General features: G+C 43.3%; 1 protein-coding gene across 8 annotated transcripts in view; it reads left to right on the top strand.

Moving 5' to 3' along the window:
- Positions 1 to 12,530, top strand: part of GTDC1 (glycosyltransferase like domain containing 1) — a 261,163-nt gene that overhangs the window by 154,907 nt on the left and 93,726 nt on the right. The gene's annotated exons all lie outside the window — the stretch shown is intronic.

Below are 12,530 nucleotides of genomic sequence, written 5' to 3'. Positions count from 1 at the left end.
CAACACCTCCTTTCTATTATGTCACTTGAATTACTGTAAGGCTAGGTTTACCTATATCCGGCTCCGGCAAAACTGGATGAAAATTGCCACAACTGATGCCAGAAGTACATCAGTTGGCATCAGTTTTGCATCATCCGGCGTCCAATTGTTTGTGATCGCCAGACAGGGGAACGCAGCATGATGTGTTCCCGTCTGTGCCGATCCGGCGAGTCCAATTATCCGGCGTCTAAACTGAGACACCTGATGATTGTGAACTGTCCCTTTCTAATGAATGAGATTGGTTCTGGCTTCAGCGCTGGAGGGAACTGACAACTGACGCCGGACATATGTAAAGGGGGCCTAAAAGGAAAGATCATGAGTCCTTTGGGGCTGTTTTTGTAGATGTTGGACCCAATATTGTCAGACGTGAACCCTTCATAAATTTTTTCGAGGATGCTCGTGTCTGCCATTGGGAGGTCTAACGCAGGTACATGCTCCAATGTTATTTTTACCCATCCTTAGGCAGATGTCCCAGACCCATCAGTACTTTCCATCTGCAGCACCTGTGTCCAGACACACCATGTAAATTATGTATACCGCCGCTCACTTCTTTGCTTGGCTCTGGCGTTGAATAATCTGGGTTTTTCATCAAAGATGGCGTTGTTCCTGTAGGTTAAACCTTGCTGCACTTTGCTCCCCCCCCCCCCCCCCAGGGTTATGAATGGACACATAGGTGTGTATGCTCCATGCACATAGCGCTTTTTTTTAAACATGGGTGCAAAATATATCTTCATGTAGAACGTCAAGTTATCAAAACCAGATGTGCAAAGTGGAACATTTCGCAGACATTAATAACATTACTTACCTGTAAGTTCTAAGCCGAGTTTTAACGGCTCTCAGTCGGTGCCAGAACTAACTGCCAATAAACTGCCAAGCATAGGCTGCTGGCAAGACTTACGTTTGGTAAGATTATGCGAGCACAGAACATTACAGTATCGATTCAGTAGAAACACCACCGCAAGCTCTTTGATGGCGACTTCAGTGAAACATATAATTACATTCTCTAGATATGTGTTTAACGCTCTGTATGGATTATGGATTCTGAACAAGCAATGTATGTATTATGTGATACAAAAAGCCGCTAGTTTTCAGGCTGCCTTGTGCGCAATCTGTGGGGTCAGGATTGAAATGGGTGCCAAGTGTGTGAGCAAATCCATGAGACTGTAGAAGCCTATGTAGTACTGAATTTCATTGGGTGGGATGCTTGTACTCTACGGGGACCTCTTATTCAATTGGCATCATCTTGAGATTTTTGCAATTGGTATGTAATTCATATAATTATTCCTCGGGTGGAGATTTTAGATTTAAAAGTAATGAAGACAATTTCCACCTTACGGGTACGTTCACACACACACATAATCCGCTGCAGGTTTGGCTACCTTTTGACTTCCATGGGTCCGCAGCAAATCTGCCATAGTCGATGATTTGCAAATTGTGACCAATTGGAAGTCAATACGTAGCAAAATAACACATCAATTCTGCAGCAAAATATATATATATATATATATATATATGTGTGTGTGTGTGTGTACATACCCCTCTACTGTTCATACGTACATGCAAATTTTTTTGCATAGAGATAACATGAGCAGCAATATACAGATAGAGCTGGAGGGGAGGTGTAACATGACTTTATATCCTGATCCCATAGAGATAACAGCAGCAGTATAAAGAGTTGGAGAGGAGGTCTATGATCCCATAGAGATAGCAGCAGTATTTAAATAGAACTGTGGAGGCAGGGTGTCTGGGGGCTGCCAGGAGAATCTGATAGGTGATAATGCTATCCTGTAGTTCACAGGAAGTCAGTTTACCCAGGACTGGCCCCTTCCTCTGTTACTTTAAAGGGGTACTCCACAGGCCAGCGTTCGGATGTAAATGTTGTGAACGCTGTTTTTGCCCATTGTGACGTCATGGTCATACCCCTTCAATGCAAGTCTATGGGAGGGGGCGTGACTGCCATCATGTGATCACCATTCTGACTCACAGATAATAAGTGCTTAAAGGAGTACTCCACTTGCCAGCGTTCGGAAGTGAATCTTCTGAACGCTCTTTTTGTGCTCTGGGTGTCTGCCACTCCCCTTGTGACATCATGGCCACACCCCTTCAATGCAATTCTATGGGAGCGGGTGTGACTGCCATCACGCCCCCTCTCATTGACTTGCATTGAGGGGGCGTGATCATGACATCACAAGGGGCATGCCCGGCCCCCGCAGCGGGAAAACAGCGTTCGAAACCATTCACTTCCGAACGCTGGCCAGTGGAGTACCCCTTTAAGCAATTATTATCTGTGGGTCAGAATGGTGATCACATGACCCAGGTACATTAAGAAACCACATAGGAGCAGCTGTGCTGGAATAAAACAAATGATTCTGTAGGACTAGTGATGGTGAGTGCACATAATATAGGCGAATGAAGAACAACAACCTGGAGTGCCTCTTTAAATACCGGAAACAAACAGTGTCCCCTGTAACATTATATTGTGATTAGAATTTCTTTTTATTCTTATGTAAGAAGCCTTTCCTTAAATATGCTTAGGGGACAAACTCACCTGCAGTTTCCCAAAACAATACTTGGCTCTAAATTTCCCCATAAATGTTAATGACTAGTTACGGGAACATTCGGATACTAGTGAGAGCGACAACTCCTCTTCTAAGCTCTCAGGCACTTTAAGGACCACCAGCCAATGTCGCTCTGCACCTATTTTCCCATAATGAACCTGCCCCACTCCCCGGTCGGAAACGTCTGCCGGCCAGATTTTCCCACACAGCACTATCACTGCGATAAGCGGCCGTCCAGCTGTGAGGAAGCTTTAGATAAATATTCACAATGGTACGGCTGGGACCTGGACTTCTGTTTTTTATATATATATTTTTTTTAAACTTCGAAGGTTTTGTTTTAAAGAATTTATAAGTTACATTTGCATCCAAGTATCATTTTAAGGATAGCGAGCTTAAATAATGGAGGCATGGGGGAAATATAATATTACGATAATGTTCTTTGGTGCGGTTTGGAAGGTTTAGAAAACATTTGGAAACATTTTTCTCATAAAGTCACTTAACTATTAAAGTGTTATCATAGCCTTTCCTCTCGCGTTCTGCAAAGTACTTTTGTTAAGCGTCGTCTCCACACGTATGGAGGAGGGGCGGGGGGCGAGCAGCAATCCTGATTAGAAGGATTTCCATAAAAACAGGAAATTGCATTCTTTTAGTATCCTTGCATTAATTTAATAAAAAAAAGATGCAACCAAATAATGACGAGGTGAATTAAGGGTACGGTATCGGTTTACAGCTAATGCCTTTAAATGCGCGCCATTATCCCGTTCCACCGAGTTATCTGTGATCTTGGCTCCTTTGAACATATTTTATGCTTTGCAGAGAGCAATGGCTGGAGAGGAACTTGGTAATATCACTATTTTAATGGAAATCTGTCATTACTGATGTACACGTAGGAGGGAAGGTAATACGAAGCGCTCGTCTTTCAACCATTTTAACCAATGTTTAACAAAATGAACCCCTCATATATCACCAGGCCCGGACCGTCAGGCATGCGATTATTATTTATATATTTATGTGTTTATTTATTTATTTTGTTTTATTCATTGATTAATTATTTTATTTATTTATTTTATTATTTCTAAACATTTTTGCAGGGATTTTTTGTTGTTGTTTTTGTTAGAGTACAAAAATAAGCAAAATCTATGGGAAAGCATCATTTGTCTTTATTTTTGACGATGTCATCTTCAGGATAAAATCAGATGATCGTGGGTTAAGTAATGTACAGGGTTAAGCTGCCCATACACAATAGATTTCATTGGGACTGACTGAATAGATAATGGGGTTTATATACTAACGTCATCCCGACTCTTTTTTGTCTGGTTTTGCACCCGAATTGTGTCGCACGTCCCTTGCGACACAATTTGCGACCAAAAAAACCCGAAACCCTCCATTTTACCAGAAAAATCCGGAAAGGGGCGTGACCACATGATAAAGTGGGCGTAGTCCCGACAAAATGGGCGTGGTCCTGACAGTTTTGAAAAATCCCAACATATTTACTAAGGTTTCCACATGAAATGTGGTGGATTTAAGCTGAAGAAAACCAGACAGATCAGAACAGTTGTGAAAAAAGTAAAATGTAGGGAAAAGTGCAAAATGTAGGGAAACCTTAGTTAATACCTTGGGAAAATACCAGTCGGAAATCAAAACCCACAAAGAAACATACTCAACACTCTTAGTAAATAAACCCCAATGTGTATTAGTGTCATTAGGGTTGCCATGATTAGGGGTGCCTAGGCACTAGAAACGCTTTGGTGTTCCGGCTTCTATGCGATTTTCTCTGTAATGCATACACATCTTTTACTTGCATATGCTGGATCCCATCATTGTTTGGTATGGAGGTCTACTGTGTCCAGGATCGAGGACAGGGGATCAGGGCAAGAGCCAGTGAAACTTGAGGGCAGTGTAAGCTGGACAAAGACTTTACGTTGTTCCTCCTTCCAGATTGAGATCACATTCCCTGCCAAAGTCTTGGCTCAGTAGTACAATAAAGCTGTCACCTGGTATTTATGGTAGCCATACCCATGGTATAGCTCTTTGTTGAACAGTTTGGCCAAAAGCGATCTCTCCTAATCCTCCATTCACATGAATGCTGAGTTTGACTGAGTGTTCATGTGTTCTAAATAGAGAAAAGAGGGGTGAGCCAACGCCGGACTGGGCAGTTGGAATCCAACATGCTTGATCCTCCTTCCCCTGACATCATCTGTCAGGCAAAAGACTCCATTTAAAGGGGTTGTCCAGGAAAAAACTTTTTTTTTCTATATCTACTGGCTCCAGAAAGTTAAACAGATTTGTAAATTACTTCTATTAAAAAATCTTAATCCTTTTAGTACTTATGAGCTTCTAAAGTTAAGGTTGTTCTTTTCTGTCTGAGTGCTCTCTGATGACACGTGTCTCAGGAACCGCCCAGTTTAGAAGCAAATCCCCATAGCAAACCTCTTCTAAACTGGGCGGTTCCCGAGACACGTATCATCAGAGAGGACTTAGACAGAAAAGAACAACTCAACTTCAGAAGGTCAAGGAAAGGATTAAGATTTTTTACTGAAAGGAAGGATTAAGATTTTTTAATAGAAGTAATTTACAAATCTGTTTAACTTTCTGGAGCCAGTTGATATATAAAAAAAGTTTTTTTCCGGATAACCCCTTCAAGAGTATATGATACAAAGCAACTTGACACCATTCAAAAGTATATGATACAGTAAATAGTAATTTTAAAGGGTATTCCCATCTAGTACATTTATGGCATAACCACAGGAAGCGGGTCCTACCTCTGGGACCCCCACTCATTGCAAAATCGAGGGCTCTCCTCCCGCCAGTTTACGGTAGTGGAACACAGCTAAAAAAAAAAACGAAAGCAGGCAAAGCGGATGAATTACATATTTTGTGTAACGTCCATAAATGCAAATGAAAGTTACACAAATAGCATAGCCACACAAGCTACACTGTTTCTGTAATTCTGTGAGTGTAGCTCGCGGGGCTATGCCGTTTGAGCAACTCCCGTTAAAATAAGTGGGGTTAGACAAACTGTGTAAGTCGCCTGATTTTTCTGCTTTTGGCTTCCAGGAGCCATCTTGTCCACTCCACATCCTAGGGAAGTGGAGTCACAGACAATAAATATGTAAATCGAGCCGGCAAAGCTCTGCCCCCTGTGCACGATTCACTGAATTCAGCAGAGGATCTTCTGGGGGACATATCTCAGGACCTACTGGACATAATTAAGTAAGTGACCACTCGGACTCTTGTTCACCCAAACTATACTATGGGTGAACAGGCTGACAGTTTTCCTTTAAAGTGTACCTGTTGTCAACAAAAACTTTTTATATAATGTAGATAATACCATTATTTTTTATATTTGTAATATACATTGGTTAAAAATTGTGTATATTTTTGGGTGAAAAAATGTTATCCCTGCAGCTCTTGCCTGTGTCTCTATGAGGAGTCCAAATACAGGAAGTGAGGACAGGACAAGCAGGGCTCTGTGCAGACATCCTGATGTCGGAGCCAGGAGCATGTTATAGATCCTCACTGCACAGAGCCCTGCTTTTTCTTAGTGCACACTGTCCTGCTTTTTCTTAGTGCACACTGTCCTGCTTTTTCTTAGTGCACACTGCCCTGCTTTTTCTTAGTGCACACTGTCCTGCTTTTTCTTAGTGCACACTGTCCTGCTTTTTCTTAGTGCACACTGTCCTGCTTTTTCTTAGTGCACACTGTCCTGCTTTTTCTTAGTGCACACTGTCCTGCTTTTTCTTAGTGCACACTGTCCTGCTTTTTCTTAGTGCACACTGTCCTGCTTTTTCTTAGTGCTCACTGTCCTGCTTTTTCTTATTGCACACTGTCCTGCTTTTTCTTAGTGCACACTGTCCTGCTTGTTCTTAGTGCACACTGTCCTGCTTTTTCTTAGTGCTCACTGTCCTGCTTTTTCTTATTGCACACTGTCCTGCTTTTTCTTAGTGCACACTGTCCTGCTTGTTCTTAGTGCACACTGTCCTGCTTTTTCTTAGTGCACAGAGCCCTGCTTGTCCACCCTCACTTCCTGTATTTGGACTCCTCATGGAGACACACAGGCAATAGCTGCAGGGGCAAAAATATACATATTTTTAACCAATGTATATTACAAATATACATATAATGGTATTATCTATACTATATAAAAAGTTTTTGTTGACGACAGGTACATTTTAAAGGATGTGGGAAAACCCTTTAAATGTGTTCACTAGTTTCCCACACTTACCACTTACTATCACACAATTGAGCAATTAGTGGAATACAGGTGGAGGAGATCAGCCTGGAGCAGATGTCAGCAATGCATAATGGAAATATATACAGTAAAATCTCCCAATAGGGGACACCTCCCAATAGTGGACAGTTTGTAATTCCTCGGCAGAGTCCCATAAGACTTAATATATTTGCACCCTCCGAATAGGGGACATTACCAATAGAAGTTGTGGACACACTCGAAAGGGGACAAAACACTCCCAATAGGGGACAAGCAGGCTTAGCCCTACCTTGTACATAGGGCAGCCGTCAGGGGGTACAGACAATACCCCAGTAAGGGGCCCCTGATGCACCCCCCCTGCAGCAGCCCCAGCACAGAAGCAGAAGACCGATGTTTAAACAGTGGTCTCCTGCTTCTGTACGTCCGCCGGCCACATCATTCACCCCTCTCCTTTCCTGATCCTCCCCCCCCCCCCCCCTTGTCACTTTATTTCCCCTGTGCCAAATCATTCCCCCTTTGATTTTACCCTGTGTGTCACATCATTTCCTCTTGATCCCCCCTTGCTTTTTCATTCCCCCTTTATTACCCTCTGTGCCATATATATATATATATATATATATATATATATATATATATATATATATGGACTTTGATACGAATAATAAATCTGCCTAATGCTTCACCGAATCAGAGTCGCTGGTTCTCTTGGACCATGTGGGCTTAATGTGTTTTCTTTTTCAGCGTTGGAACATAACTAGATTTCATAGAAAACATGCCGTATAACGTGAACTTTCTGTCATAACTCAGAGTATAATTCAGACCAGAAGAAGAGGTAAACCTTTAATGCAGTCTCTCCTATTAGATAATGGCTTCACTGACAGATTTATGGCGCACAGTCTCGGCAGAAATCTGTTTCTTAGCCCCGTGTGAGTGACAGGCCGTGAGGGCGCTTGTCAAGGAGAGCTGATGGCTCGCGTGGATAGTAGATTTGGCGTCTTATCTGCATTTTAATTTGCCCGTGGCCTATAATAATCTAAATCAGTGTTTCCCAACCAGTGTGCCTCCAGCTGTTGCAAAACTACAACTCCCAGCATGCCCGGACAGCCAAAGGCTGTTGCAGAACTACAACACCCAGCATGGCTGTCCGGGCATGCTTGGTGTTGTAGTTTTGCAACAGCTGGAGGCACCATAGTTGGGAAACACTGACCTAAATAAATGGAACCTTTAGGCTAGGTTCACGTTACGGAATTTCCGCCTGCAATTCCGAAATTTGAAATTGCAGGCAGAAATTCCACTTACTAAAATGTACTGTATAGTACCCAATACGCCTCTTTGCACAGTCTTTGAATATAGAGCAGACTCAGGAGCTGATCCCACTCTATATTCGGCAGGTGCTGGCTGTATTTTACAAGTTACACCCATTTGCAATCACGGCATGTAGAGAGTGAACTGACAGGCACCGGACTTGTCAGGGGTCCGATCGGCATCCCCATGACACAATCGGTCACTGTGGTAGCTGGAGGTCTTCTGAAGGCCTCTGTGTCTGCCATAATGGATCTCCTTGTACAGGCTGCCTCAGGCAGGCTGTACTAGAAGAGCACATATATAACTGAACATTTTAATTTAAAAACATAAGTATAAGCATTCTAAGGATTGCTTATACAATGTTATACATTAACATAAGTTAATAAAAAAAAATTAAAAAAAGTTAGAAAATCTTTCAAAAACTAGGAGTTACAATTGTGCCAAAAATCGCTGATGGGGAAGGGGTTAAAGGGTTTTTGCAGTCTTCGATCTGCACTTATTATAAAATGTATGGAGTCAGGAGCCCAGCGCTGCTCATTGTACAGTGGTGGTGCTGGGAACTGTAGTTCGGCTCCGTTCACTTCAGTGGGAGCAGAGCTGCACTTACCCGAAACCACCACTATCCAATAAATAGTACAAGACTTCCGGTTCTGTTCCATATATAGTACGGGTTCCCAATACCTGCAGGGATACAGTGTGTTAACACCCACCCCGATCAGTAATTGATGGCCTATACTGAGGATAGGCCTTCAATCAAAAAGTCCTGGGAAATGCCTTTAATCTTCCTTTAATCTGACAAAATTAATATTTCCAAATAGTGTGATGAGTCCTACCAAGTCTACCTATGAGATTTCCTATAAATTGGATTGTAAGTGTCCATCATTGGGAGCAGCTCCTGATATACAGGCTGACAATCTCTGTACATTGTGACCACAAAAGAAAAGGCCACTGAAGAGAAAGGTGCGGAGCAACTCACCCGATGAATAGATAGCAGGCGGATGCTTCACTTCATGTCCATTCGTTGAACAAGCAGGGAGGCGGCTGATGGAAACGGGGGAAATCAGGTGTCGGGCCATAGCCGTATCACACAGGTGCTTTGTCAGGCCCCTGCGACGTCATAAGGGGTGTGATACGGCTGTGGTCCGACGCCTGATTCCCCCATTTCCATCTTCCGCCTCCCTGCTTGTTTACCGAATGAACGTGAAGTGAAGCATCTGCCTGCTGTCTATTCATCGGATGAGTTGCTCCGCACCTTTCGCTTCAGTGTTTGCAATCTCTGTACATTGTTGCGAAATATGTTGCCAAAGGCTGTCCAGGCATGCTGAGAGTTGTCATTTTGCCGTAGCTGGAGGCACCTATGCACCCTGGTTTGGAAGCACTGATCTGATGTGCATGGGGGTCTCCTGATGGCAGATATTGGAGCAGAGTTGGATTGAGTGGTTAGGTTTCCACACTCCTGATCATTTACTTCTCATGGAAGATGAGCCACCACCAGATCTATCGAGAAGTGGGCACTTACTCCTCCCCATTCAGAACACATGAATGCTTGTGTATGGACTGATCAGGAGAGATATGACCAGCTTTAGGCCATGTTCACACTGCTGTCTATCAGCAGTTCTAGCTAATTTGATGGGAAGAACAATGTTGCACAACTGACTCCATTATCGGTCAATAGGTTCCATTAGTTGACGGATTTGGCTGTGATTCTTGGTTCCCATTATAAACGGAATCCATCATGTAAGTGTGAACGAAGCCTTAACTTGACTTTTGCATCAATATTAACATACCCACCCTGTCCTCCATGTATTACATCTCCCAAAATAACTACTGGCGTATCACAATGGATTATTTTTCTGTGATCCAGACGGATTGCAGGTATTGTTCTAATCATGTAATGGGCCAGCACCTCCAATAAATTGTGCCGCATAATACCATGCACTTGCTTATGATGTAATCTCTGAAATAAAAAGGGTTTAAATAGTTCTATTCTGTCAACAGATCGCCCCCTCTAAGTAATGTACGAGAGCCTTCTCCGTCCAGATTGTGTTGTTGGATTTTGGAACGGCCGGATTTGAAACAATGTGCCATAGAGCGCGGAGTCTCTCCCTCCTAATTCACTATAACACAAACCAGAGCCAGCATCAGAGCTTTAATGTGGTTTCTCTTATTTGAAAATGACATCAGTATCTTTCCATTCTTTTAACTATTTTTTCCCCCTCCAAAAATGGTTCACAGATTCTATGTTTGGGCCAGTGCAAGCAACATGATCCCATGAGAATTCTTCTATCGATGTAATGAGGTGTTGTATATAAACAGATATATATAGTGGCAGCGTTGGGTGGTTTATACATGGACTCTATTATTTAAAAGGGTTGTCTGGTAAAGAAAAGCCCTTATCGAATTCTCTGTTAGTGTTCTTTTGGAGGGGGGGGGGGAAGGTTCTCTTTTTCAGGGGCATCATCTATTAGCCTGAAGCACAGAGCAGCTCCAACGTGCTTCTCTTGTTCTGGAGGATCTGACATGTCCATGAATATAGTGGCCACCATGTAATGCTTAGTTTGTCCTGTGGTGGTGCTGCAGGGAAGTTGAAGTATTCTTGGGTTAATCGATGGGGACCCGAGAATACTCGGTGATCAGCTTATTTTCTGGATAAAAAAGCTAATGTCCAAAGCTTACAGCCCCTTAAAAGCTGACCTCTCAGTAGGAAAGTGGTGATGTAAATAAGCCCACGACTATATAGGGCTAATAATCATGGTTCTGAGCATACCTTTTTTTTTATCTCCATAGTCCTCTTCATTGATCAGACATAAACCTTTTTGATAATATGTAAATTAGATTCAAGTGCCCGTGGGGCATTCCTCAGCATGGCAAGAGCCCATCGCAAGTCCAACCTATGTCTTCTTTCTCTAGTGGCTATCAATCAGACAGAATAGGCGAATGCAAGTGGGCTGTGGGGTGGTGATAAAGAGGACATGGACTGGAGTTACCTGGGCTCTGGTTGGAACACCCCCTGGACACTTAAAGGGGTACTCCGCACATAGACATCTTATCCCCTATCCAAAGGTTAGGGGATAAGATGTCTGATCGCTGGGGTCCCGCCACTGGGGAGCCCTGCGATCTCTCCTGCAGCACCCCCGTTTCCCAGCTGCACAGAGGCAGGATCGCCCGCCCCCTCAATGCAAGTCTATGGGAGGGGGTGTGATGGCTATCACGCCCCCTCCCATAGACTTGCATTGAGGGGGCAGGACGTGACGTCACGATGGGGCAGAGCCATGACATCACGATACTCCGTGCCCTGCATTACCCGTCATCAGCCAATGAGCGATCCTCGCCCCATCTTATCTCTTGGATAGGGGATAAGATGTCTAGGGGTGGAGTACCCCTTTAAGCTTGATTTGCATAGTAGCAAAAAGGCTTATACCTCAGCGTTAGAAAGGACTATGGAGAGATAAAAAAAAAGTATGCCCCAAATCCCGATGACCAGCCCTGGTTAGCCATGTGCTTATTTACACCAGTTTTTTTGCTAACAATTTACGTTAAAGGGTTTCCAGAAGTCTATCTTGTTTGGTTCCCCAAGCATAGCTTCAATGTTAACCTGGGATGCCCAGTTCCCCGCTGGTCTCCACTTTCTGGTCCGCATCTCGATCAGGGAAATGCCTATTCCCACTGTGGTTGGTCACCCCTGCAGCCAGTGACGGAGCATTCATTTTCTGTGTGTTAATATAAGAACCAGGAAGTGAAGATCAGCTGGAACCTGGGCACCATACCTGGGCACCATACCTGGGCACCATACCTGGGCACCATTGGAACATCTGCAGTGGATAATCGGTCAGTACTGCTTTAGAAAAAAAAAAAAAAATAATAATAACCCAGTCTTTTCATTTTTTCACTTTATCTCACAGTAAAACCCTTTTAAACTACAGTTAACCTTAGTTACCCCTGAGTTTTCAGCTAGTGAGTTTAGCTTATAATCGTTGGCTGCGGAAAAGAAAAAGTAAAACCTCTTCTGGTTATTGGAGCTCCACTTTCGCCCTTGGAATGCCTTGAAAGAATACCTTCCAAGGTAATAGGTGGTGTTTATCAAGTTGTGATCATTGCGTCTGGGCAAAGCCGCGCCTGGATGCCATGTGCAATAGCTGCATGAAGTTGCAACAATATTGTGCATCTACAGTATTGGACATCGCATGTGCACACAATGATTAACACTTGGTACCCCTCTCCCTCTCGTATACTTCCGAAGACATGCCAAGGGTGGAAGTGGAGCACTGCGGTAACACCTTTTATGCTTCTCCAATAACACCTTTGAACACCTTTTACAAGTTTAGAAAAATTTGACAAGTATTGTAAAAAAAAAAAAAAGCCATATCAGTCCACAACTTATATCAGTTCATCTCTATTTATTTCCGTGGAGCTGAGTT

Source organism: Hyla sarda, chromosome 8 (genome assembly GCF_029499605.1).
Source record: "Hyla sarda isolate aHylSar1 chromosome 8, aHylSar1.hap1, whole genome shotgun sequence".
Taxonomy (NCBI): domain Eukaryota; kingdom Metazoa; phylum Chordata; class Amphibia; order Anura; family Hylidae; genus Hyla; species Hyla sarda.
The sequence above is the reverse complement of the archived record's forward strand: the minus strand, read 5'-3'. Positions and strand labels throughout refer to the sequence as shown.